This window comes from Saccostrea cucullata, unplaced genomic scaffold (genome assembly GCF_032062105.1).
Source record: "Saccostrea cucullata isolate Sc308-1 unplaced genomic scaffold, CSIRO_AGI_Scuc_v1 ctg15643, whole genome shotgun sequence".
In the NCBI taxonomy this organism is placed as follows: domain Eukaryota; kingdom Metazoa; phylum Mollusca; class Bivalvia; order Ostreida; family Ostreidae; genus Saccostrea; species Saccostrea cuccullata.
In genome coordinates, this window is record NW_026918181.1 from 1 (window position 1) to 14,060 (window position 14,060).

General features: G+C 34.5%; 1 pseudogene; it reads right to left on the bottom strand.

Annotated features, from left to right (window-relative positions):
* Positions 1 to 11,028: 11,028 nt before the first annotated feature.
* Positions 11,029 to 14,045, bottom strand: LOC134258897 (uncharacterized; annotated as a pseudogene).
* Positions 14,046 to 14,060: the final 15 nt, after the last annotated feature.

A 14,060-nucleotide genomic window follows, 5' to 3' on the forward strand; every position in this document is an offset into this window, starting at 1 on the left:
ACTGGATTGAAAATCAATATTACATTAATTATCCGTGTTAATACTTATTGCCTAAGTATTGTTTTAAGCTTAAAAAAGATAAAATAATTCAAAAATGACCGTAAAATCTGCGTATATTGCCGATTTCAGGTCTTGCCATATCTTTTCTTACTTAAAATATCGATAAGTTGCCATTTTCTTACCATGTGCTTTCTATAAATATCATATACGTCAAATTTGACATCCTGACTTTAGTTTCACACCATTATTTTCGTATTTTAGCCTCAGGTTTTATCATATTAGACCGGGAAAAATCCCAAGCGCAACGAGGTAAACTTTTTGAGATTGCGGGAAAACTTGTCGCCAGCGCCACCTAGCGACGGCGCCCATTGCTAATTTCATACTTGTTCCACGAATCTTCAAAGTAGACGCCGAAATTCTGGTCTACAGTTTATTTACACAGCCATCACAAACAGAAACATTCAGGAAAAATAATTCACAAAAAATCAAGTAAAACAATCACATGTACGTTTAGATCCAAGACAAAGGCATAGTTAACTAACTTGATCAAACATTAAGCGTTCTATAGTACAACTAAAACTCTATCGCGCTATATATACTTCACATCCCCTCCTGAGTATAGGAAATTCATTATACATGTAAGATCCTTAAGATCAGGAGTCAATAGTCATAACGGTCAGCAGAGGATGACATAAGAGGGGCGATTAATATACAGATAAGATTTATAGCATAAATTAATATAATTTATGAACATTTTTTTAATAAGGAGTGATAATATGTAGTACGGTGTGACCGTTGGGGCGAGCACAGTTGTTCCATCAAAAACACTTGGAACGTTAAGCCGCACGAGATATCGGTGCATTCGATTATAAGAACTCTTCAGACACTAGTGTCATTGTTGAGCATGCGCTATAGAGTATGTAATCGAATGCCTCGAGTCGAGCTCCAATGTTAACAAATATGGCTGATAACGTCGGATAAGTGTTTGCGGTCGATTACTTTTTTGAGGAAGAGGACATAGACGATGATATTGTCCCATATTTTTTGTTAACTTTATCAGAAGAGAGCGTGTCCCGATCTATAAGAATATTCTACGAAGAAGTGTTACCAGATTTCTCTTCTCTTGACTTTAGTAAACATTTTAGACTAACAAGGCAAACGTTCACACGCTTATTCCAAGAGATTAGAACCAAATCTAGCCAAGGATATTCGGACACAGGGCAAACAGCCGATATTGACGGAGGAACGTGCCATGGTAGGACTGTGGTATTTATGTAATACAACTTCCATGAGAGAAGTTTCTTTACTGTTTGGAATTTCACAGTCCACAGTTTTTGACTGTGTTCATGACTTTTGTGATGCATTATACTCAGTTCGGGATCGAGCTATATCTTGGCCAGGTCCCCAGCGTCAGCAAGAAATTTCTGATCACTTTGAGGCCGAATGTAAAATACCAGGAATCATAGGGATAATTGATGGCAGTCACATTACTCTTACAAACATTCCCAATGGAGAGCAAGACTACATCAACAGGAAAGGGTATCCCTTATTCCAGTTGTAACACAATGACTGTATAAATTATAAAGTTTAATTGATATATTAATTTGTACAGTACATTTATCTGTTTTAATATTGTGTTATGAATTATAATTGATACTATCAGTGTGTAGTGCGACAGACAATACTATCTTAATTACGAACTTGTTTACAAACTCTGGGAGGTAGAATACAATAACAGAGCGTCTTCATTTGACGGACAATTAGTTTTAACGATGTGTTGTTCTCAAGCATTAACACTTCCAATCAGACTTTGTGCAGAGCTGCAGCCATCTAATTAACTGAAGAATGTGCAAGATGCATATAATGTTAATGTAAACAGAGGACATTGCCATATCCTATAAGGAGATGGGAGACGGAGCTTCAGTGAGGGGCGGACAATATGAATATTAATGAAGTGACACTCTAACTAACTAATTGCTATTACCAAATATGTAAACCCTATGATGCAGCTTCTTGTACAAAAGGATGTGCGCACTAAGTATCAATAGCTTTTAACATCTTAGCTCCGAGACGGACTATAAGAGCTTTTACGATCCTAGCTCCGAAATGAATTGGGAGAGCTTTTACCATCCTAGCTCCGAGACGGACCATGAGAGCTTATACGAACTTAGCTCTGAGACCTATGTGATACAATGACTATGTGAGCTTTCACCATCTTGGCTCAGAGATCTTTATGATTGAACTTTTTGATGTACCATTGTTTGTTTGATACCTTTGCTGTGACTTTATAATAAAACTATAAACTTACAAAAGTCTTCTAATCCAAACACATTAGCTAATTGTGTTATATAGTTGCAAGTTATTGTAGACCATATGTTACTTATTACAGATAGCTTTGTTGGATGGCCAGGGTGTACCCACCATGCCCGAATTTACAGAAACTCGGATATCTTTAACGAGTTGGAAAATGGAATTTTAAATCCACACTTTTTCATAATTGGTAAGAAAATTTTAACTGAGTAAAATGTTTCAAAATTAAAGCACATTAATTAAGACTTCAACAAGGATACCTCTAGATCTTTGTTTTTTTGTCAAACTTATTGGGGTTAACAAAGAAAATAGTAACTATATAAGTAGGTTAATATGCATGGTTTTCCTATTTTAATAAATTTTAATGTGTACATATACAAGAAACTTAATTTAGTTTTTCAAAACATTACAGGATATTCTGCCTACCCACTGAAGCCTTACCTGATGACCCCTTTCCGTGATAATGGAAGGTTAACTGCCCCCAGAGACATTATAATAAAGCTTATCAACATCACGTCAGAATGTTGAAAGAGCCATTGGCCTACTAAAGTGTAGATTCAGAAGGCTCACGAGCCTACCCTGCTTGGATATAGAACGTGCTTGCAAAGTAATAAATGCATGCTGTGTTCTTCACAACATTTGCATTCTATCAAATGACTCTGTTAATGACATGCTGGATGACCTCCCTCCAAACAATAATGTCAACAACTATGGACCATTATATGGAAATGCACCCCTTGGTATAAACTTTTGCAATCAGATAGTTCAGTATCTACAAACATTGTAAAATCTAAATATTGTGCATAAGAGAAAAGACAATGATTAGAGACAAGATTGTATTTGAAAATGAAAGTTTAATAAAATTAGAAGTTAAACTAAATTTATAACCATGTATTGTTTTTAAAAAACAACTTTTTAAAGAAAATTGACAGGGCCTATTTGGCATATCACAAATGTAAATTAATCTTTAAAAAAGGAAAGAATTAAAGCATTAAATATCGTCAATCCATTTCTCTAATGAAGTGTTAACCATGTGATGGAATTTTAATGTGGAGACAAATACATTGTTCCCTATTTGTATATTGCTAGAGTCTGATTCTACATTGAAACATGTCTCTTTAAGCAAAGTGTCTGGCGTAAAACACTTTGTAGACATTTCACAAGAGAACTGAGATTCAGACGAAGCAGAGCAATATGAACAATATGAAAAGGGCGAATCAAAGCACTCTGTTGCTTTTGGTGATTGAAAAATAATCATATGCAAGTCCTTGTAGCAATCCTCAATGTTCTTGGTAAACTCATAAAATTCAACTAAGTTGTATCCAAATCTTTCAAATAATCTACAAAGACACAAAGATAGTAATTGTTTACAAATTCTTCACTATTAATTTTACTGATCATTTTTAGAAATTTTTGGTTGCAGACAATCGATTAACTTTCCCATAAGATTCATTTTTTTCCTCGTGTTGTTTTTTTTTTGAGACCTCCAACCTTTCTTTCCTGTATTCTTCTTGTCTTCTTGTGTACTCTTCCAAAGCAAGTAATGCAGACTGATTCTTATTCCTACTTTTGAGGGATTTCTTCGGTTGGACGAATTAGAATCTCTGGAGTCCTCTGCTTCAACATCTTCATCGTTATCTTTATTTTCTGTCTTGTTGTTTTGTTGCACTCTTGAAGACAGTGTAAATGCTGGCCTCGTACCACTTTTTTATTATACCCCCCGCAAACGAAGTTTAGGGGGGGTATATTGGAATCACCATGTCCGTCTGTCTGTCTGTAGACGAGACTTTGTCCAAACCATTACTCAGAAATTATTGGAGGGATTTGTCTGAAAATTTGTACACATATTATTCACCATATGAAGTTGTGCACCTGATATTTTCATCTTGATTAAATTATTATTTTGAATTTTACAGGTGTTTTTTCATTTCTCAGAAACTATTGCAAGGATTAATCTGAAAATTTGTAGACTTATTATTCACCATATAAAGGTGTGCACCTGGAATTTTCAACTCTTTTTGATTTTTTTTTTTTTTTTTGCATTTTACAGGTTTTATTTTTTATTTTAATTGACTTGTTCATTTTTGGGCTTATGTACAAGGTTAGAGATATGGAATCTAGAATATCTGTTCAAAAATACTACAGCTTAAAACTATTCATAAAAACTTAAAAAAAGAAACATCATTAAGTGTTAAAAACAGTTTTTACATTGCACAGAAGATAATGTAATTTCATTTGTCTCTTGGGAATTATGTCTGGACATGCATCCAGTTAAAGATAAATTAATGAGTTTGGTGTTGGAAGTTGTTAAGGCATTTGATCAAGCATGTGTTATCTATATCTCATGGGAATTTGACAAAATTGAAGATCTCTCCTCTTATTCTCTTAATTGTAATTTATTGTCTGTCAAAGCACTTAATTACTGGATGACCACCTTTTTATTTTCAAAATGCATTTCAAATTGATATATCAAGATTAATTTGATTTTGAATGGTTTTTTTTTTCAATAATCAGTTTGCATAGTGACATAACACATAATTGCAATATATTTTTTAAATGCAGTAATAAAAAAATAAATTAAAAAAAATTTTAAAAATGTTACAATGGAATTACAATGTATTAGTATTGATGTTTCATTTGGTTGAACATTTCTTTCTCATTCATTAAGAAACATGATGAGCAATTCTATTTCACTGCAAATTTTTGTAAGTAAATTAAGAACACCTCTAGATCCATAAATTATTTTTGAATTGGCACCTTCTCTGAAAAACCTAGCGGGGGGTATTTGTCCCTATTGGACAGTTCTAGTTTCCATAGAGTTCAGAAAATTGTTTTAAAAAATGGCATGTATTTTTCTCTGATCCTGTCTGTGCATTATTGTCCACCGTTTTCTTGTATTCCCTTTTAAGCGCCTTCCACTTATTCATGCACTGTGTTGCTGATGCTGTAACACCAATAGCAGATAATTCCTTGGTAATATTTCCCAAAGAGACTTGTGCATTTTGTTGCTGTTAAAGTCTTTCTCCATTCTACTTCTTATATCGAATAATGTTTTAGTGTCTTGTTTATTCCACATTTTTTGGTCCCTATATTTTCATCTTGATGATTGGATTATTATTTTGAATTTTACAGGTGTTTTTTTTTTTCATTTTTTTTTTGTGGTTTTGTCTGGATTTCTAAAACTATTGCAAGGATTAATCTGAAAATGTGTACACTTATTATTCACCATATAAATTGCCATAATTTCAATTATGTAAAAAATGTAATGAAAAAAAAGATAAATGAAATGAGTATAAATTTTTTCAAGATTAATTAAAGTTAAGCATAATCTTATGATTTTTATCTGGTCACTTATACAATTTACAAATATAACAATAATTTTTAAATTATTAAGTAAAAAATAATCAATACTTAAAAAATATTACTTCGCAAAATTAGCAACGAATTTTTCAAAAACCCTAATACTTTAAAAAAAAATGCCTGAAGAGTATCCCATAGTATAGATATCGGCCTGATCTATAATGATAAGATTTTTTAAAACTTGTTCTGGTTAAATAAATTTAATTAATCTTAATTTTCTGTATAAAAAATAAAAATGGTATCCAGTATCAATCACATAAAGCCCAAGATAATTGTGATTAAATTTATGTTCAGTGTAATTCTTTTTGTAGGTGTATAAGCTTTTAATTCTTCCTTCAATAAATATTATTTATTCATAGATCAATTATTTCAAATCTATACGGGTACTGCTCATGTAAATGACCTTCGCATTGAAAGGATTCAGTGGCATACTGCTCAAAAATATTCAGCTGCCTTTTATAGTTCCATTGTTTATTGGCAATCTCATTTCTGGTTAAGCCAGCCCATTTAATTGGTACAAAGACCCGCCCACTGGGACTGCTTTTTGGGACTGCTTTCTTGGGACAGCTGGGACTGCTGGGACCGCTCTGGGACTGCTCTGGGACCGCTGTGGGACTGCTGCGGGACTGCTTACGCAGTCCAGAAAGCAGTCCTCGTAACTGCTCTGGGACTGCTTTGTGTCAGGTTGGGTCTGGTCTGTACTGTAATATCCGAGAAAACATTGTATACCTGTAAGATAGTAAAATACCTACACATTTATGTACAACTTTTTCGCTTTTACATATTTAAATTTAAGTAACTTACTTGACAATCTGTAATTAGATTCTTGAATCTTCACGTTGTCACGGTGGATCTTTTTTAGCTCCTATTTGAGCCAAAGGCTCAAAGAGCTAATGCTATGGCCATTTGTGCGGTGTGCGTCGTGCGGTGTGCGTCGTGCGGTGTGCGTAAACTTTTTAGAATATGGGCCATAACTCAAGAACCCCTTGGCCAATCAGTGTCAAATTTGTCACAGGGTATCCTTGGCCCAAGGGCTACCATTTATACTAAGATAAGGGTTGGGGCCCTAAAACAAGGGGAGATAATCAGGAAAACAAAACCAAAAGTACTGGTTGCTAAAAAAAAAAATCTTCTTCTCCATGAACCACCAGGCAGATTTTCACCAAACTTACATACAAGGATCAGGATATGTTGAAGATAAAAAAATGTTCAAGGCATGACCCTGGGGCAAAGGGCGTGGTCTCAAGGTCACTTTAAAGTTGACCTAAATTTACAATTAATGAAAAAGTCTATATTTTGCTTACTATAAGGACTAGAATCATCAAATCTTGTAAGTTGATACATCTTAGGACTTCACATCATGTTAACTCAAAAGTAGGTCACGATGACCTACTTTTTTAAATTTGCGGGTATTTGTTTTCAAATTGATTTGAAGGCATATTTTGGACACTTTAAGGCCTATGATCATCAAACTTAGTCAGTTGATGCATCTTGGGCCCTTGAACAACGTAAACTTAAAAGTAGGTCACTATGACCTACTTTTTGAACTTTATGACCTATCCTTTTTAAAACATTTTATCTCATTATTTCAGGTACTGAAAGGGTTATAATCATCAAATTTTGTAAGTTGCTGCATCTTGAGACCTAAAACATATAAAGCAAAAGTAGGTCACTGTGACCTACTTTTAGAATTTTACAGGCATTTGTTTTCAAATTGTTTAAAAGGCATATTTTGATTACCTTCAAACCTACGATCATCAAACTTGGTCAGGCGATGCATCTTGGGACTCTGAAAAATGTCGACCAAAATGTAGGTCACGGTGACCTACTTTTGACATTTTATGGCTATATTTAAGTATCTTAAGTATTTATTGGCTTAGAATCATCAAACTTTGTGAGTTGATGCATCTTGGTTTTCGGAGAGTGATGACCAAAAATTAGGTCACAGTGACCTACTTTTGACATTTTATGGCTATATTTAAGTATCTCCGGTACTTATTGGCTTAAAATCATCAAACTTTGTGAGTTGATGCATCTTGGGTTTGCGGAGAATGTTGACCAAAAAGTAGGTCAAAGTGACCTACTTTCGACCTTTTATTGGTATATTTAAGTATCTCTGGTACTTACTGGCTTAGAATGATCAAACCTTGTCAGTTGATGCATCTTGGGTTTTGGGAGAGTGACGACCAAAAATTAGGTCAAAGTGACCTACTTTTGTCATTTTATGGCTATATTTAAGTATCCCCGGTACTTATTGGCTTAGAATCATCAAGCTTTGTGAGTTGATGCATCTTGGGTTTGCAGAGAATGTCGACCAAAAAGTAGGTCAAAGTGACCTACTTTTGACATTTTATGGCTATATTTATGTATTTCTAGTACTTATTGGTTTAGAATCCTCATACTTTGTCAGTTGATGCATCTTGGGTTTTCGGAGAATTTCGTCCAAAAAGTAGGTCATGGTGACCTACTTTTGAATATTACAGGTATTTATTGGCTTAGAATTATCAAACTTGGTCAGCAGATGCATCTTGGGACTCTAAAAAATGTCAGGAAAATGTAGGTCACGATGACCTACATTTTATGGCTATATTTAAGTACCTGGTTTTTCCGCTACTTATTGGCTTAGAATCATCAAACTATGTCAGTTGATGAATCTTGGGTTTTTGGAGAATGTTGCCCATAAAGTAGGTCATGGTGACATTTTATGGCTATATTTAAGTATCTTATGTATTTATCAGCTTAGAATTATAAAACTCTGTCTGTATATGCATTTTGTGTTTTCCAAGAATGAAGACTAAAAAGTAGTCCTAATTGGCTAAGAATCATCAAAGTTTGTCAGGTGATGCAACCTGGGTTCGAATACTTAGGGTTAGAGGCTTCAAATACAAGTGATAGGTTGTATAATTTATCAGAGAGCGATTCAAGGCCCTTGGGCCTCTTGTTGTTATATGTTGCTCCAAACTTTTCCATCCCCGACCCGTATAACTGATCTGTTTATTGCATACCTCGCATTAAGCTATCCCTTTCAGATTTACTTTACGGATATATTTTGATGTTGGTTCATTATTGACGACCTTTTCTAAACATTCCCACTTCCAACTATTTCGGAGGCCCTTGTCAATGGCCTGAACGTCTGATTGATCTCGTTGAACCACATGGCCAGACATAGTGTAAATTATCTCGGTCGTTATAAAAACGGACTTCTGATTGGAGAAAATGAATAATTCAACCAATGAATAAGCCGAACACATAAAGAAATAAAGGAAGTATTTTGAAGAAAGTAAAAGTCAAACTAGTTACGGAAAAAATCCGAATTACTTTAAAAGCGGATTTGAAAAATTAGAGCGGAAATTATAAATCCGGATAGCGGATTTCCGCTTCAAAGCGGAAAAAAATCATGTCTGTTAAATTAACTTTACGGGTAACAGTTAATATGACTTCCCTAAATACATGTACTATGATAAGAACACTTACTGGTATTTATCTATTTGAGGATACCATAATCAAAGAAAATCAACAAGAGAAACTATCTTATTAAATTGAATAAGGTGGTGCATATCTACAAAGTAATTTATTCATTTACAAAATCGTCTAATATTTACAAAAGTTTTTATTCATATACAAATTGAAACAGGTAATATAAACATACAAAGCACTTATTGTTCCATTAGTTCAAGCAAAGTTGTGATATTTTGTTCATCATCCAAGTCTCTTTTTTCAGGACACAGCTCAATATCCAAAACTTTGGTATCGATCCCGTTGTTTAGGACTTTTCTTTTGCAATAGATGTAGGAAAATCCACACCTTTCTTGCTCATAGGTAAAGATGGTGTTGTTACGGGCACGCAAACCTTTGTTGAAGCCAATGGCGGACTTGCGACTTTTTAAATGTGTAAAGTGGCGCATTCACAGATCGCTTGGTTATTCCCTTACAGCTGAATTTTACGTTGTGGTATGTTCTGGGACGAAAGGAATTCAGTTGCTTTGTTTTCCTGTTACAGGCTTTTCTAAAAAGTTGGTAAGCTTTCTGTTGAATCCGCGGATCCTGAACGTTTCTTTGGCTTATCATATATGTCTTTGACCAAAGCCCTATCATTTCGTCAACAGTCTATTCCAGTCTGAATAATCCCGGGGTTTACTTGTCGTGTTTTTTTTTTGAGTTTCTGGCAGCATTCTCGGGGAAACCAGTGCACAAGATGGCCTGCCTCTATTTCTGTGTCCGTACAATAATCCATTAATCTATGGCTGAATTCACCTGGGAGTTCTGGTTTAACGATGGACTCCAGGTTACGCCCAGATATGGTCATATAAGCACTATCAATTTCCATTTCTCAGTAGGAAAAGTCGCTGCTCTCCACAAACTTGTCAACAAAGTCATAAAAAATTGCAACATCCGTAATTTGGCATTAACCAAGTTGTACAGGGAGGACATAAGAAATTCTACTTTTCGTTATTTTTTATTTCGAAAACATGGTGTTCTAGATCTGTCAAATTAATGAATTTTGAATCATGCACTTCTATGGTGGCTTCTTCAATTCCTTTCACATATTTAATTTCCCGATGTTTAAACTGATCCATAGCTAAAATTACCTCTAGCTTTGACGTACCGGCTAAAATTACCATAGATGGATCCCTATCTCCAAGGCGACGGTTGTTGGTCATCTGCGCAGTCTCGAAAGCATCTACTTGGGGTATATTCAATCACCTGGTAAATGCGGGTTACATCCAATCTGTGGTTGAGATACCATTTCAAGAGTGGTGTAACAAGAAGAATTTTTTCTAGCACGTAAGCCACCTACGAGAAGTCGACGAGGATTTTCAATTAGATTGTTTTCACGTGCGTGATTCTGCATTTGAGAACCAATGGCGTCGAAGGGAATGTCTGTAGTGCAAAATATGGGTGTTATCTCCTGAAAATATTCGTATGGAGTTAAACTTTTTTGCATGTGATCCGGCCACTGGTCAGGAATTTTAATGTCCACTTCAACCATTCCTAAAGGGTTTCATCCAGAACGCCTTGTAATATCTGATTTTCGGTCACACATCCCTTGTATTTTTTGTAAAACTGGTGTTTTGTCAGTAATTATTTTCTTTAAACAGGCACTTTGTTGCTTGAACACATTGTACTCGCACTCCCATATTTCCTTCACGTGTAACCGGTAGTCCGGTAAAGATGAATGAGTCCGTTGTGGAAAGTTAATAGGATTTATTCAATTAATGGTACATGAATACCCTGTGAATAAAATAGTCAAATTAATAACAAAATAAAATGAAATACTCATATCGTAATCTTTAGCCAAGAATCACTTTACTTTACATTTTCTTGCAGCTGTTTACAAGTAACTATCATAAAATCATTTTACTTCTTAATTGTGAAAATAGTTATTTCTGATAATCTTTGATAAAATAGATAATGAATCAGAACATTTTCTACATTGTGCATCATTCCGAGTATTTCCAACATCAAAGATAGTTTCCAGTTTCCTCTAGACTTGTCAGACCCTGGTGATGCATCATCAGAAGGGCCCTCATTCACATTGACCAGTGGATTTTCAAGGGGAATTAGAATGCTTCCAGCCATCCTTCTCAGTACTTGATGCAGGACGGATGTAAATACATGAATAATTAGTGTCAAACGACCTAACTGATCCATGTATTTAGATCCAATAGGACTCCTAATGGATTCCATGTCTTCTGCACTATCCTAATCATCGCTGCTTTCCACAACCATGGCCGAGGACTGTCCCAACACGTCGAGCGTACTTTTTCCTCTATCTCATTTAAATACTCCTGTGCTTCAGGAGAAAATCTGTATACTCTAGGAAAATCTCCTTCATGTTCACGTAATATCTCCTGATACACAGGATTTAATGAGTGCAACAAATACTGAGATCTGAATTCCTCATGGGCTGCCTTATCTTCCTGATGCAATTGTTGCATATAATCATGAATAAAAATAAAGACACTCACTGTGAGGCTTATAACAAGGCAAATTAATTGTTAAGATTAATTTTCCTTACGTCTCTTTTCTTTTTGTGCTTGCCATAAATGAATTTTATTCGATAAAAGAATGCTGTTAATTTTCTCACCATTTTTGTTAACCAATTAGATACAAGTATCAAAAAGATATCTTCAGTATTAAACACAATTTATTCATTTCTGTTCATTTCCGTACTCTAATAATAATAAATAATCTAAACCCAATTAGAAACTGAAGAATGCAGTGTCGCCATTACAGGTACCTGCTTAATTTATAAACTACAGTTTAACCTCCAGAGTAGATATATCATGGCAACATCCAAAATAAAAATCTTTCAAACAAGCTGCCACTGTTCTCTTTCATTTCATAGATGATCTCAGCCATGCAATATGGCTGAGTGAATCCTCTAACATAAGGCCAGACTTTGAAATTTCAACATCTGCCTTGCTGGCATAAGCCACACTATGTCCCCTTCCTCCCCAAAGGGTTAGGAGTAGCTGTCGTTCACCTGTCTTACAATAATGAGAAAAAATCTATATATTCAAGAATTTCACCGTTTATAAAATAGTAAAATATATACAATAATTGCTGTAATACAAAATGAAAGTAGCAAACAAAGTGGATAAGATGCCCTTGTGGTTCAAACTAACTAAAATGACAAGAATTATGTGTAGAAAAGCAGAACTATTCTGTAAAGTATCACATCACAATCCAATCAACTGCGTTTCATTATTACTGATTTAAACAAGAATCAATTTCTGACGCGGAAATAAAAATGAAACACAGTTTAACGGTCATTATCCTCTGCACACTCATTTGCAATTTTTATAAAACTTTTATGAATTCCCAAAGCAAATGTATATTCAGTATAATTTACCAACAACTATAGCAAGACTTGCAGGGCAAAATTGGACAAAAAGGTACTTAACAAATTTATAAACGAACAATGGACATTTGTGTCATTAAGACTTATTTCCCCTTATAGCAATGTACCTTAAAGACAAAAACTTCACGTATATTATATAGCAATATTTAATTACATATTCACAAAAAGAAACTGTTAAGAATCTACATGTGAATTGACTGTGTTCGTCGTATTTTATTTTCATGTGGGCTATCTGGGACTCGTATTTGGAATGAACATTTTTATTTTAATCCTATAATCAAGATTGTGTGTCTACTGCTTCAAGCCAACACTAAAGAATCAGTTTATACAAACATGACACTCTGATATTAAAATTCATCTAAAATTATTGTCAGAAACTTTATGAAACTTAACTATTTAAGTGTTGAAAATGACTTAAATATTGAGAAAAAGACATGTCAAATTCTACACTCCAATCGCACCTCTACCAGTGGAGCTGGGAAGATGAGCATGATACTATTACTTAAAAGACTATGTACACTTTGTAATAGCAATGATCATGTAAATAAAAAGTATTGTCAAATATACTGATCTTGTAATTTTATATTTTACATCAGATACGCCCCTATTTAAAAAAATTTCCTACCAGATGAATCCGCCTGGCTGCGCCTCGGCATGGAACTAAGAAATTGGCTAACTTAATCAGCACAAATGATCCCTCTTCCTCCGAGGTCTTTCTGCACTTTCAGAAGAGCTGTCTTTGAGCACTCAGAGACGTGAATAGGCTTTCCCGACTCCTGTGATATAGTTTCTAGGGGGCTGCCCATTGCAAAATCAAAGGTAGGAGACTTTCCACTCCCTGGGTTTGCAACACCTATCAAAAGAAAAAAAATTATCTGAGCTTCTGTTTGGATATCAAGAAAATCAACTTAGCAGAAGTCTGCATTATATACGTTTTTTCTTAGAATCAAAAGTTAATATTGCCGCGCTTAAACCCATCCTTCAAATGTCCATATATAGGCTTACATTTAAAACTCAAATGACATTGGGATGTATTTAAAAATTAAATTAATATGTATTTAAAATTAATCATTCATCTTTATCTTTTTTTAATATAGAATTTATTTGTTATGTGCGACCCGATCTTAGGTTTATGTTAGCAAATTGAGAGTTTATACATTGGAATTTGAATCCATACTTTCGCAGTTGTTGTTTTTCCAAAGAAGTTTTTGTTTCAGCCTTGGTTACAAAACCTTCATTTTCAGAATTGGAAGTAGTTTATCTGTTAGGTAAGCCCCACATGAACTTGCATATTCCTCCAAAATCTCTTGTTACCTTTCCAAATCAGAGACCCTGTTTCTACACTGAGTAGACCAGTTTTTGAAAAAAAGTGATTGAGTAGCAGTGTTCCTGGTTTTTTTTTAGGGGACATTACTTTTTCAATAGATTTCTTTGGGCATTTTCCTGCAAATGCCGAACACAAGATATGCTCCGAATTTGGGAAACATGTTTTTATTGCATTGATGGTCATTTCCTATTTGCCATA